We start from the raw sequence: 13,053 nt of genomic DNA on the forward strand, positions 1-13,053 counted from the left end.
ATAAGGTTGGCGGAGGGGAAATTCGTAATATGCTTGCTTGTACCGCAGCGGCACCGCCAAGCATATTGCTTCCCTACACTGCCGTGCTACCAGTAGGGATCGCTGATCCTTGGCGGCTGCAATGCTTCTCTGGAGGTCCAACCATCGTGCTCGAAATACGGTGGTCGGACCGCTGGTGCATCGATCCCTGACCGCCACCGCACCTCCACAGTGAGTATGGTGGTCCCATGGACTGCCAAACTAGTAATCAGCCCCAAAGACTACATCTCTGTACTTCCTGCATTCACCTTTTCGGTGCCTGTAATGAATCTGTTTTTGCACTAAAAGAACACACCCAACCCCTGCATTCCCTTTCTGGGAGGCAAATATACCACTGCACCTTTAAAAATACACTTTGAACAGCACTTCCTAAAGACGAGGAAAGGACACAGCACTCCCTTTAGGCAAGGCAAGAAAACAAACCCAAATGTAGGTAAAGTAACACACACACACACAAGTTTATTAATGAACGGTAGGCCAAATATATCAGTAAATGCAGATTCATTAGCGTCAAACACTTTTAAATGAACAAGTCAAATAAAATGCAGGGACTCTCTCTCTTTTAGTATAAGGCTAGGGGTTTATTACCCAATGCTCTCTAAACAAAGGCTGTCTCAGATGCCAAATGCATAAGATTCAAATATATGTAGCAAACTATAATCTAAATGCATGAATAATACTGATTAATGAACAAGCAGCAAATAACCTGAGATATACTGGACGTCCTGCAAGAGATCAGAAAGATATACATATATATACAGCAGAGGATTACTCTGGATGTGCACCTCCCACACCACAAAGAAAACACCTCAAATGATCAAAGCCACTGGCCACACATCACAATGACAATAACCACAAAACTCAATACATCACCTGGTGCAAACACTGCATCTGCATCTTAGCCCACTTCTGACCAGAGGAGTTCACAACCGGGGTTCAGAGCTTTAGCTACTAGGGTCACTCCGAGATAGACACGTGTGCCCTTGCTCGGATTCCAAACTCCCAGTTTTTCAGTCAGCAACCCTCAGCTTTAAACATACTAGAAGATTAGCGAAAGGCCTCCGCCCAGTGCCAGAGGAATTTTACCAGAACTGGCTAAGTTCCAAGCAAGCATCCCCATGGCGGTAAGGAGCTCTCATGTGCCTTCCTCCATTCTCACATCTTCCAGCCTCTATCTTGACGAAGCTCTCAAAAGGCCTTCCAGAGTACATTAAATAAAAACAATCGCTCAGGAAAACAGCACGACCTTGAATATGATTAACCCAAACAACTTGCTGGCACTGCTGTGCATGCAGAGAAACAAGGCAAAGTCAGACATGAGGCCCTGTCAAAGCCAATAGTCAAAGTCAAAGAACAAGATGACACAAAGCCATGCTAAAGCCAATACTCAGAACTCATAAGCAAGGCAAAGTCAGAAGACAAGAATGACATGAGGCCATGTCAAAGCCAATAGTAAGAACTCATAATTCACATAACCCAAATAACACCATACACATTTCTGCACAACTGCTTATAGCACCACATACTTTATCTCTCAATGTACAACACCGAGCACATGTGTGCACCACTGCTCACAACACTGAACTTCAAGATCAAAAAGTACATTCCACACCTCTCTCTCCCTCTCATGTCTTCAAATGCACATCCCACATCTTCTGTTCTTGGCAAGACTGTTCTACTCCGTGACAGCTCCCACTGAAAGATAGAAAGATTACAGGATAGAAGAGAAGCAGGCATATGCAGGACCGTCTCATATATCCAGGCTAGGGTATAATAACGCACTAAAGTCAGTTAACATGGTGGTAGTTGAGGGTCAGCATAGGGTGCCAAACCACAAGAGCGCCTCTTTTATTACAGTGCCAATGTAAGCATTTAGAAATCGAACCAGTAAACTCTAATTCACTTACCTGCTCCCATCCAAAGAGGCTTCTCAATGTCAAAATATCATCCTTAAAGAGAAGGTCGGCAGCATCTATGCTGTTTAAATACGGGCATCTCAGGGGCATCTTGAATTAGACTCAACTGAAATTCAAACTTTAATCTTGGTAATCAAAATAAAAACCTAATGCGATTCGCGCACTGTACATGCAAGTTCATAAGTAAATATGCTATCCTCTGGTGCCGACATATAGCTCCTAATGTAAATGCTGCAGCACAGTATTGTTGTACCTAAGTTGATGTACAAAACATAACAATACAGAGTGTAATATATAATATATAAATAAGACATTCATTATACTAGGACTAATATATTAAAATATGTGTACCTGTTCCGAATGGGGACTCAAACCCTATTTTCTCATTCAACAAGCCACATCCACATATCCACAATTCTTACATATCCATTGTGCTATAGAGACATGTGATATCCTGAACCCCTTCCTTAAGTTGGGACTTAAACCATAGGATCATTACACTGAATATGGTGTACAGACACAACAAAAAAATGAGTCCTTATATTACAGAACTCTTGTCATAGGCGTAGCTGCTGTCCCAAAAAATACCTTTTTTTCTAAAGGGGGTCCGAACACTCATAGCTATATCTTTCTCATCTTACTCTTTTCTCATCCTTGGTCCACTACGCCATACATGTGCGTGTCTGGTACTGGCCTCACTTGTCTATTAACACAATCCAAATAACCAGGACACATTGTGATGAAATAGCTGCAAACAATAATAGTTCTATCCATCCCCGATTGATGTTATTTTCACTTATAGTGTGAAATTATCCCTTATGTCTGATACATCACTACCCAAAACCAAAGGGGATGATCAGACGTGGGTCCCTTGCTCACTTAGCCACTGGATTCAAGCTAGCCTGGCTGATGATGGCTGATTAGCCAGAAACTGGTCCCATGATGCTTGTTTCCAGTCCAGGGAAGACATGGCTTGGCAGTTCGGGCTTGACTGTTCCCATGAGGCACAGGGTCAGACTGATTTGCATATGGCCATGTCTGAACTGGGGTGGCGGAGTGAGCTAAAGAATGATGATGGATTAAACCCAGATCAGTTGACTGGGGGTGAGTGCTTGCAATGTTCAACACTCCGTCCATCATCCCCTTTGGTTTTGCTTTGTTCGCCCTAAGTTGGCAGGCTATGCCCAGACGTGGGTCCCTTGCTCACTTTGCTACTGGATTCAAGCTAGCCTGGCTGATGGCAGCTGATTAACCAGAAACCGGTCCCAGGATGCTTGTTTCCGGTCTAGGGAAGACATGGCTTGGCAGTTCGGGCTGGACTGTTCGCATGAGGCACAGGGTCAGACTGATTTGCATATGGCCATGTCTGAACTGGGGTGGCGGAGTGAGCTAAAGAATGATGATGGATTAAACCCAGATCAGTTGACTGGGGGTGAGTGCTTGCAATGTTCAACACTATGTCCATCATCCCCTTTGGTTTTGCTTTGTTCGCCCTAAGTTGGCAGGCTATGCCCAGACGTGGGTCCCTTGCACACTTTGCCACTGGATTCAAGCTAGCCTGGCTGATGACAGCTGATTAGCCAGAAACCGGTCCCAGGATGCTTATTTCCGGTCCAGGGAGGACATGGCTTGGCAGTTCGGGCTGGACTGTTCCCATGAGGCACAGGGTCAGACTGATTTGCATATGGCCATGTCTAAACTGGGGTGGCGGAGTGAGCTGAAGAATGATGATGGATTAAACCCAGATCAGTTGACTGGGGGTGAGTGCTTGCAATGTTCAACAGTCCGTCCATTATCCCCTTTGGTTTTGCTTTGTTTGCCCCAAGTTGGCAGGGTAATCCCAGACGTGGGTACCTTGCTCACTTTGTCACTGGATTCAAGCTAGCCTGGCTGATGACGGCTGATTTGCCAGAAACTGGTCCCAGGATGCTTGTTTCCGGTCCAGGGAAGACATGGCTTGGCAGTTCGGGCTGGACTGTTCCCATGAGGCACAGGGTCAGACTGATTTGCATATGGCCATGTCTGAACTGGGGTGGCGGAGTGAGCTAAAGAATGATGATGGATTAAACCCAGATCAGTTGACTGGGGGTGAGTGCTTGCAATGTTCAACACTCCGTCCATCATCCCCTTTGGTTTTGCTTTGTTTGCCCTAAGTTGGCAGGGTATGCCCAGACGTGGGTCCCTTGCTCACTTTGCCACTGGATTCAAGCTAGCCTTGCTGATGACGGCTGATTAGCCAGAAACCAGTCCCAGGATGCGTGTTTCCGGTCCAGGGAAGACATGGCTTGGCAGTTCGGGCTGGACTGTTCCCATGAGGCACATGGTCAGACTGATTTGCATATGGCCATGTCTGAACTGGGGTGGCGGAGTGAGCTAAAGAATGATGATGGATTAAACCCAGATCAGTTGACTGGGGGTGAGTGCTTGCAATGTTCAACACTCCGTCCATCATCCCCTTTGGTTTTGCTTTGTTTGCTCTAAGTTGGCAGGGTATGCCCAGACGTGGGTCCCTTGCTCACTTTGCCACTGGATTCAAGCTAGCCTGGCTGATGACGGCTGATTAGCCAGAAACCAGTCCCAGGATGCTTGTTTCCGGTCCAGGGAAGACATGGCTTGGCAGTTCGGGCTGGACTGTTCCAATGAGGCACAGGGTCAGACTGATTTGAATATGGCCATGTCTGAACTGGGGTGGCGGAGTGAGCTAAAGAATGATGATGGATTAAACCCAGATCAGTTGACTGGGGGTGAGTGCTTACAATGTTCAACACTCCGTCCATCATCCCCTTTGGTTTTACGTCACTACCCACCAATGAGTCGGGACAAATATTTTTTCTTTACCTTTCTAAGTCCATTTGTAAGAACTTCCTATCTGGCTCACAACAAGCCAACATAGAGTCTTCACCTGTTTCATGTATTTCTAAAGGCAAGGCAGCAGCATAAAAACCTATTTTACTAATATTATTGCAGATCCAAATTTTCCAAACATTTAAAAAAATTCAGCAAAAAAAACAAAAGGATCATGGTATTAGCAGGACTTATAAAGCAGTATAAAATTCCCTGTCTGTACAGCTCAGGCAGGTCTCCTACAGAGGAGAAGTCCTCCCCATTCGACTCCGGGGCGACCTCCTCTGGTGCCCCATCCATTGGTACCGCTGGATTCTCTGCGTCTTGTTTCCCACACCCCCTGCCCTCCCCTTCCTTCTTCTGGTGGGAAGCCTGGACACCCTTTTGGAAGTTGCCTGTCAAGCAAGCTCCCTGTGATCAGTGAGTGTACTATCCACAAAGTGTCGGCGCAGACTGGTAAAACAACAACTGAACATGTAATCTCCAGCAATCAGATTATACAGCCTATTTCATGTAGTGGTTCCAGCAGCTTGTGGTGAGGTACCGTGTCAAATGCTGCGGTAAGGTCGAGCACTATCAGCATTGCTTTTCCTCCCCTGTCAACGACGTTGCGGATGTGCTCTTTCACTTCCAAAAGTGCTGTCTCAGTACTAAATTGAGGGTGGAAGCCAGATTGCGTGGCATGAAGAATACCGTTGGCCTCCAAGTAAATGGACAATTGACGGTTCACTTCTTCCCAAGAATTTTGGAGAAGGCCGGGAGCAGCAAAATAGGCCTGTAGTTTGTAGCTAGCATAGGGTGTGTCTTAGGTTATTTTAGCAGTGGAAGGACGTTCGCTTTTTTCCCACATAAAAGGAACCACCCCCGACGCCAAAGAAGAGTTAAAAATATGGTTTACAAAAGGGTTAATTGTTGGTGCCACCATATTTAAAACTGCAATAGGGCATTGCCCGACAGCACGACCTCAACATAATCTCCTACGCCGACGACACTCAACTGATCCTCTCCCTCACCAAGGACCCCCTCACCACCAAATCTAACCTCCACGATGCAATGAAGGCCGTCGCCGACTGGATGAAGAGCAGCCGACTAAAGCTGAACACGGACAAGACGGATGTCCTCATCCTCGGCTCCAACCCTTCAGCCTGGGACGACTCCTGGTGGCCCACGACACTGGGGGCACCCCCGACACCCACCGACCACGCACGCAACCTGGGAGTCATCCTCGACTCAACGCTCTCCATGACCAAGCAAGTCAAAGCAGTCTCCGCCTCCTGCTTCAACACCCTCCGCATGCTCCACAAGATCTACAGCTGGATCCCGACAGACACGAGAAGAACAGTCACTCAGGCCCTCGTTAGTAGCCGACTCGACTATGGAAACGCCCTCTACGCGGGAGCCCCGACCAAGTTCATCAAACGACTGCAAAGAATTCAAAACGCCTCTGCACGCCTGATCCTCGACAATCCAAGTCACAGCCACATCACCCCCCACCTGAGAAACCTGCACTGGCTCTCAGTCGACAGGAGAATCTCCTTCAAACTCCTCATCCACGCACACAAGGCACTCCACAAGACCGGCCCAGCCTACCTCAACAGACGACTCTCCTTCTACGCTCCCAACCGCCAGCTCCGCTCTGCCGACCTCTCCCTGGCCACCGGCCCGCGCAACTGAAGAACTACCACCGGCGGCAGATCCTTTTCCCCCCTCGCCGCCAAAACCTGGAACACCCTTCCACTCAGCCTACGACAGACCCAAGACCTGCTGACCTTCAGGAGGCTACCCAAGACCAGGCTGTTCGACCAGTAGCGGCACCCCCCCCCCTTCCTCTTCCCCAGCGCCTTGAGACCATCGCGGGTAAGTAGTGCGCTTTACAAATTCTGTGATTGATTGATGCTAAGGACTGAGCCAAGGAGATGAAGGTAAAGGCGTCTTAGGTGGCATACGTGCATGGAGAGGGAACTGATCTCAGCCCCTGATTCTGTGCCGAGGGAGCAGGAATCCCAAACCTTTTTTGCAATGACATGAGTTTGTTATGAAAGAATAGATCGAGCTCTTTGCATCAGTCCATGGAGGGGGCGCAGGTTCTCGAGGTGAACACCGAATGCAAAAAAGAGTCGACTATTTTAAAAATAGCCTTTGCTTTATTATCTGCTTCCATAAATCTAGTGTCAAAAAACGTTTTTTAGTAAGGTGCAGTTTCATTTGATATAGCTGTAAAGCAGCTTTATCGTCATTGGAGTATCTCTCGTCTCCATATTCTTTCCAGCTTCTTACAGTCGCTCTTACAGAGACGAAGCTCGGTACTATACCAAGGGGCCGTTGGGCAAGCTCTTGATTGGGAGGACTTCTTTATGGGTGCTTGTGCGTTCAGCGTCTCGCCAATCCAATTATTCAGCCGGACGGTGTCGCAATCTACGTTCCCTGTAATAGCTGGGGCAGAAGAAAATAGGGCTCGATTATTAGCCTCTGGTTGTAACTTATGATAGGCCTGCTTTGTGGAGGGGCCACTACTACTACTTATGGGCGACTTGCTGCACATCTGAGACCACGTAAAAGTGATACGGTAGTGATCTGTCCATGGGAGAGGAGTAGGCACAGAGGTAACAGAATTCAGATTGGAGAAAACCTAATCAAGAGTATGACCGGCCAGATGGGCGGGTTCAAAAACCTCCTGTGTCAGTCCCAGCGGACTCGTAATCTCCTGTATGACAAACGTTTCTGCCCCTGGAACGTTATCTAAATGAATGTTGAAATCTCCCAATACCATGAAGTTAGCATATCTCATTGCCCATGATGCCAGTGTATTCTCCAACGAGCGGAGGCTCTTGCTAGCCGATCCAGGGGGTCGGTATACCAGCACCCCTGCTAACGACTGATTTGGTGAGAGGGTGAGGCAAGAACCTAACGCTTCAATCTCGTGGAGGTCTGCGAGCTCAAAACAAGCGCATTCATAGTCTTTTTGGAATATGATAGCAATCCCTTCTCCTTCGCCCAAGCACGATCCTTCCGAAGGATTCTATAGTTGGTGGGAATGGCTGAGGCTAATGTGGGATGGGATATAGGTGACAGCCCCATTGCCCAAGCACGATCCTTCCGAAGGATTCTATAGTTGGTGGGAATGGCAGATGCTAATGTGGGATTGGATACAGCTGACAGCCATGTCTCTGTGAGGAAGAGCAAATCTAGTTCCTCATCCCTAAGTAGGTCAAATATAAGCGTTTTATGTTTCTGACGTGATCTTGTATTAAGTTGAGCAGCCTTCAACTTAATCTGGATGCTACTAGTGGCAGAAAAGCAATCTATCCGACAAATAGGGGCAGAAAGAGCGAGAGTCCAGGCACACTTAGGGCAAGCAAACTCATCACAATGCAGTGGCGTAACGAAGCTTGAGGGGGCCCCCTGCAAAGTTCTTGGAGGGGCCCCCACCTTCCGTACCCAGTCAGGAGCTCTTAGTCGCCACCCGTGCACAGTGCTGGAGGGGGCCCCTGGTACTCTTGGCCCCCACACCATTGGGGCTGCGAGGGCTTTTGTTAGGCCACTGTTGGTTGGGTAAGGTTTAATGTATTGCTTTGTGATGGTGAACAATGTGCATCGGTCTGTGAACTGTGGGGATTTGCTGTGTAATCCATGTGACGTGGTTCAGCAGTTGTGGTTTGAAAGGGCTTTTCAAGCTCCCTCTTGCTTTTTAAGCAATTCACCCAACTAACGCGTGCACATGTCCACTTCTTCCGATAACAAGTCACTACACTATCCCTACTCAAAACACTATTAAACGAACAAGACCTTCAGAGTTCAAACTTAACAAACTTTCTTGAACTAATCCAGAAGGAAAAAGTAAAGCACATATTAGAGACTGGTTCATTACAAATGCTTTATTGCCTGTTACCCCGTGCGGACGGAGGGCATCAGGGATATGCCACGTGAGGGCAGCGAATGCGCTACCTGAATGGAGTTTATTTTCAGATCAAATTAATTTTAATGATTGGTCACTGGTAATTATTGTAGGAAGGTGGAATCTGACTACATAGTTGCCCCCACTTTTTTCCTGGTGTTTTGATGGTTTTTGACTTAGTTTGGCTGGGAACCTGCTATTCAGGTCCCCAGCCTATCTGCTTTCTCTGATAAATTGATTCCATGTACTTTAGGTACACTCCAGATTGGATTCTGGGGTACCCTTGTGAGCCTCTAGTATATGGTATACTATGTACCCAGGGCATTGGTACCCCAGAGGCCTCCAGGGGATGAAGCATGTATTGTGCCACCCCTAGAAAGCCCTTAAAAATGACACCACAGGTCTGCTACTGCAGCCTGGGTAAGGTGGTGCATGCACCCCTTACTGAGGTAAAGGTTCACTATACCTCACCTATCACTGCACATAGTAACCTATCAGTCACCCCTTTGGCAGGCCTTATCAATCCTAAAGGCAGGGTGCTAAGTTATATGAGAGAGGGTGCCCAGGCATGAGCTGAGCCCCTCTGCAGCTTTCGAAATCTCTTCTCGGGGGTTGTCAGTGGTGCAGCCTGATCATATACTCTTAAGTGCATTATATCTAAAACAGTTAATGCTAACTTTGGACTGGCTGCACGGAAACATGTCGTGTTTGGTGTCAAACACCTTGGAATCATACCCCCACATCAATTCCTGATGTGAGAATATGATCCCACCCTTCTAGAGGGAGAGACATGGCAGTACTGGTATACCTGGTAGAAATCTAATAGAGCCCTGGCATCACAAAATGAATGCTGCAGCCACAGACACGGGTCTGGCCACCTGCTGCTGACCGAATCTCTGGCAGGGGAGGCCTGGACAATAGGTTTCCTGTCACAGGGAGGTGTAACCACCTCTCAGACCGGATGATGTGTGTTGGGGCTGGGTGGGAGCACTCTCTGAGTGCTTTGAAGTCCTGCACTAGGGGCACATTTGGTGTCCCTGTGCATAGTCCAGCTCAAACCGGTTCTGGGGCTTCCAGACCCTGCTCTGGCGCAAAACTGGACAAAGGAAATGGGTGTAGCCACCAACTCTTTCCAAACCCTCCCATAGGTGGGTCCCCAGAGTTAGTCCAACCCCTTCCTTAGGTATAAGTAAGGAACCTCTGTAACCAGAACTTTAGATATCCCTGGACGAAACTCTGAAGCTGAATCCTGAAACTTCAACGCTCTACTAAAGACTAGAGGACTGAAGAAATCTCCCTTTGGGTCAAGGAGTGACTCCCCTGCTTGGCAGGCACCAACAAAGCATTTTGCCAGTCTGCATCTCTGAAGCTCCCGCCGGACTCCGAAGTAATTGCAGCCCAGGAAGGAGATTTCCAGACATCTTAGAGTCCAACCCAAGTCCCCAGCAAAGCTGAGACCCGCAGTCCTTGTGAGTAGCGTGGAACCGGAACTCCTGGTCACCGTGCTCTTTTGCAAGTGCATTGACTTCTCGACATCTCTTGAAGTCGTGCTTAGGGTTATTTGTAGCCCCCACCTCGAGCAGAGAATCCACCAAAGATTGTCAGCCCAGTCACCCCGAGTGACCCGTGGGCCACCATTTTGTGTTTCCTCTTGAGGTCCCTTTGCGATCCCTGGTCCGTCGACTGCTGGGTCCCTGTGAAGATAACTTTGATTTTCCTTGGCCTTTCCTGGCTGCTCCAGATGTGCCCTGACTCCCAATCAAGTGGTGAGTCCCTCAGACCTTGATGGTCTGCACCAAAGCATCTTTCTCCTTTCTGCGTGGGTTGCTGTTGCCAAGGCTTGTTGTGTCCAATCCGGGCACCCACGCTGCAGCACTCGACATCCTTTGGGGGACAGCTCGAATCCAGCTCCTGGTTGTCCTCGACACCTCCTGATCCTCGTGGCTGAAGAGTCAAGCTTCACCTTCTTCACCTGAAATCACCTGACTTCAGTGGGCATTCGACTATCGTCTTCCTGGTCACTGGCAAGTGACCCAGACTCTGTCCCCTCTGCTTTCAGGTTCTTCTTGACTTCGATCCAGGCTTGGATCTCTTCGGACACTTCGCATCTTCCCGGCAGCAGCACTTCTTTGCCAGCTCCCATTGAAATCGACGACGCGACCCGACACCATTTGACACCTATTCACCCGGCTTCCCTGGGTGAGGTAACTCGAGTACTCCGGTGCTCCCGGGGGTGTTGACCCTAGAACTTCCTAAGTCCCAAAGGGTTTGGTCCTGACTCATTTCTAAGTGTCCCTAATCTTTAAAAATCTAACCGCGACTTTCCCCATAGAAGCTAACTGGAGCTCGTGGCTGTGTTCTCACACTGCACACCGCCCGTGGGTCCTCTGTGTCACTACCTTGGGTGGTTCCTTGGGGTCCCAGTGATTCTACAGGCTCTAGGTCTTCTGTCTAGTTAAGTCGTGGTTCTTATACCACTTTTTTAGTATATTGTTTGGCCCGCCCCTAGGGCCTGACGTGTGTTTGTGCTATTTTACTGCAATATTTGAAGTGTAACTTATGTGTTTTGACCTCTAGCCTCAAAAGAGACTAGGAGGGTGTGTTTCGAAATAAATACATATATTTTATATATACCTGGTGTGGTTATCTTTCATTTAGCCATTCAAGAGATTATAGACTGGTAAAACAAGCTGCTTTACATTCCTTCAAGACTTAGCCTGAAGGCTGCTCTCCATAGCTACCACTAGGATAGCTTTCAATAAGGGTTGTCTTTAATCTATCATCAATAAGGGGTTGTTTGGACTGGTACAGGGTGCCCAGTATAACTAGCGGACAGCATATACCAGGCCAACTTCACACAATTATCAGGTAAAATGAAAGTTCATTACCGTTGGCGGTCACATACAAGAAAGCTATTAGTGCAGCTAATTGGTTGTATCGCAGTAAGTTTTCAAAAACATGGCAAACTCATTTTGCTGCACGTGCAACACACCAGGGCAAAAAGAAGAACATTGACTGTAAAATCTTGCTAATCGGACATGCGAGGCGTGAGCAGACACCTCTGTTTTGTTTTGATAATGTTAAATTTTAATTGTGGCCTCACTCACCGTCTCAGTGCCCCCGTCCCACTGGCGCCACCTCATGTGCAGTTTTCATTGCGCATGAACATTCCATACCAGCTCTGCCCCACCCTGAGGTTGAAAATTATACAGCTGCGTGCCGCGCAGCATTTGATTGGACTGGAGCGCGCAGCAGATTAACATTAAACTACGTCTACATCCCAGCGCGGTGTGCGGTCCCTGCTCTCAATGGCTACTGGTGGTGCAATCTACTTAGGCATGATTTCGAGTTGCAGTTCAAAAACGTTGTTTTATTTTATTTGCTGTGTATAGTCGAAGCAATGCAGCGACTACTGTGTGCTGAAGGGGCCCCTAGAGCTCGGGCCTCCCGCAACGTGGGGGCTGCGGGGGCCTTTGTTACGCCCTTGTCACAATGGGTGCCCGAGAACCAAGTAGGCGAGCATTTTATCATTTTAGCTAGGCTGAATAACACTGCCCTGTCATAACATACCCTAAACCTCTGCCTATACATTTCTGGGGTCAGCCCATACTTCCTGTGCAGGGCCTCCTTCAGGCTATGATACTTCATCCTGTCCCCTTATCCTAGGGCATCCTTCCCCTCAGAAGGAACCTGCCTCCAGAGACTGGCTCCAATCCTCTTCAGGGACCCGTTCTGCTCTAAGGCAGCCTCACAGGCCCCAAACCAGTTATCTATGTCACACCCCACAATAAAGTTAGACACCAGACCTTAGGAAACATGGACCCTCTTTGCCATAGTAGGCACGGGGTAAGGCTGCCACCATTGCTGCTGGGCTCGGTTTGCTTGGCTCTGAAGTCCACTTCCCTCAGGCTCCTCTCGTGAGCTAATCTTTGTTCTTCCAGAGATGTAGCCTGAACTCCCTTTCTGCCTTCCTACCCTCCAGCTCCTCTGGTGACAAGTTCTGTGAAGACACAGCTCCCTACCCTCATACTGGGCTCTCTTTCAATGGGCAGATAGTCCCCTCCTCTGGGAATCCCTGCTGAGAGTCCAGAGCCAGGCCCTTCTCCACTCCTAAATCAAGTCCCTCCTCATCAGGATCCTTCTCATTAAGGTCCGCCTCCTCAGACTGCTCAGGATTGGATTGCATCGTAGTGACTTCCTCATAGACGCGGAGGGCGTTATGAAGGCCCAGCTTGGAGGCCTTTTTGCCTGGATGCAGCCCCCTCTCCTTGCAGAGTTTCCCAGCTCAGCCCATCTCAATGGTAAACACAAAGAGGTAGGAAACTTAAATTGAGAAAAAGGAAAACAAACAGCCAATCA

Source organism: Triturus cristatus, chromosome 12 (assembly GCF_964204655.1).
Source record: "Triturus cristatus chromosome 12, aTriCri1.1, whole genome shotgun sequence".
NCBI classification, from domain to species: domain Eukaryota; kingdom Metazoa; phylum Chordata; class Amphibia; order Caudata; family Salamandridae; genus Triturus; species Triturus cristatus.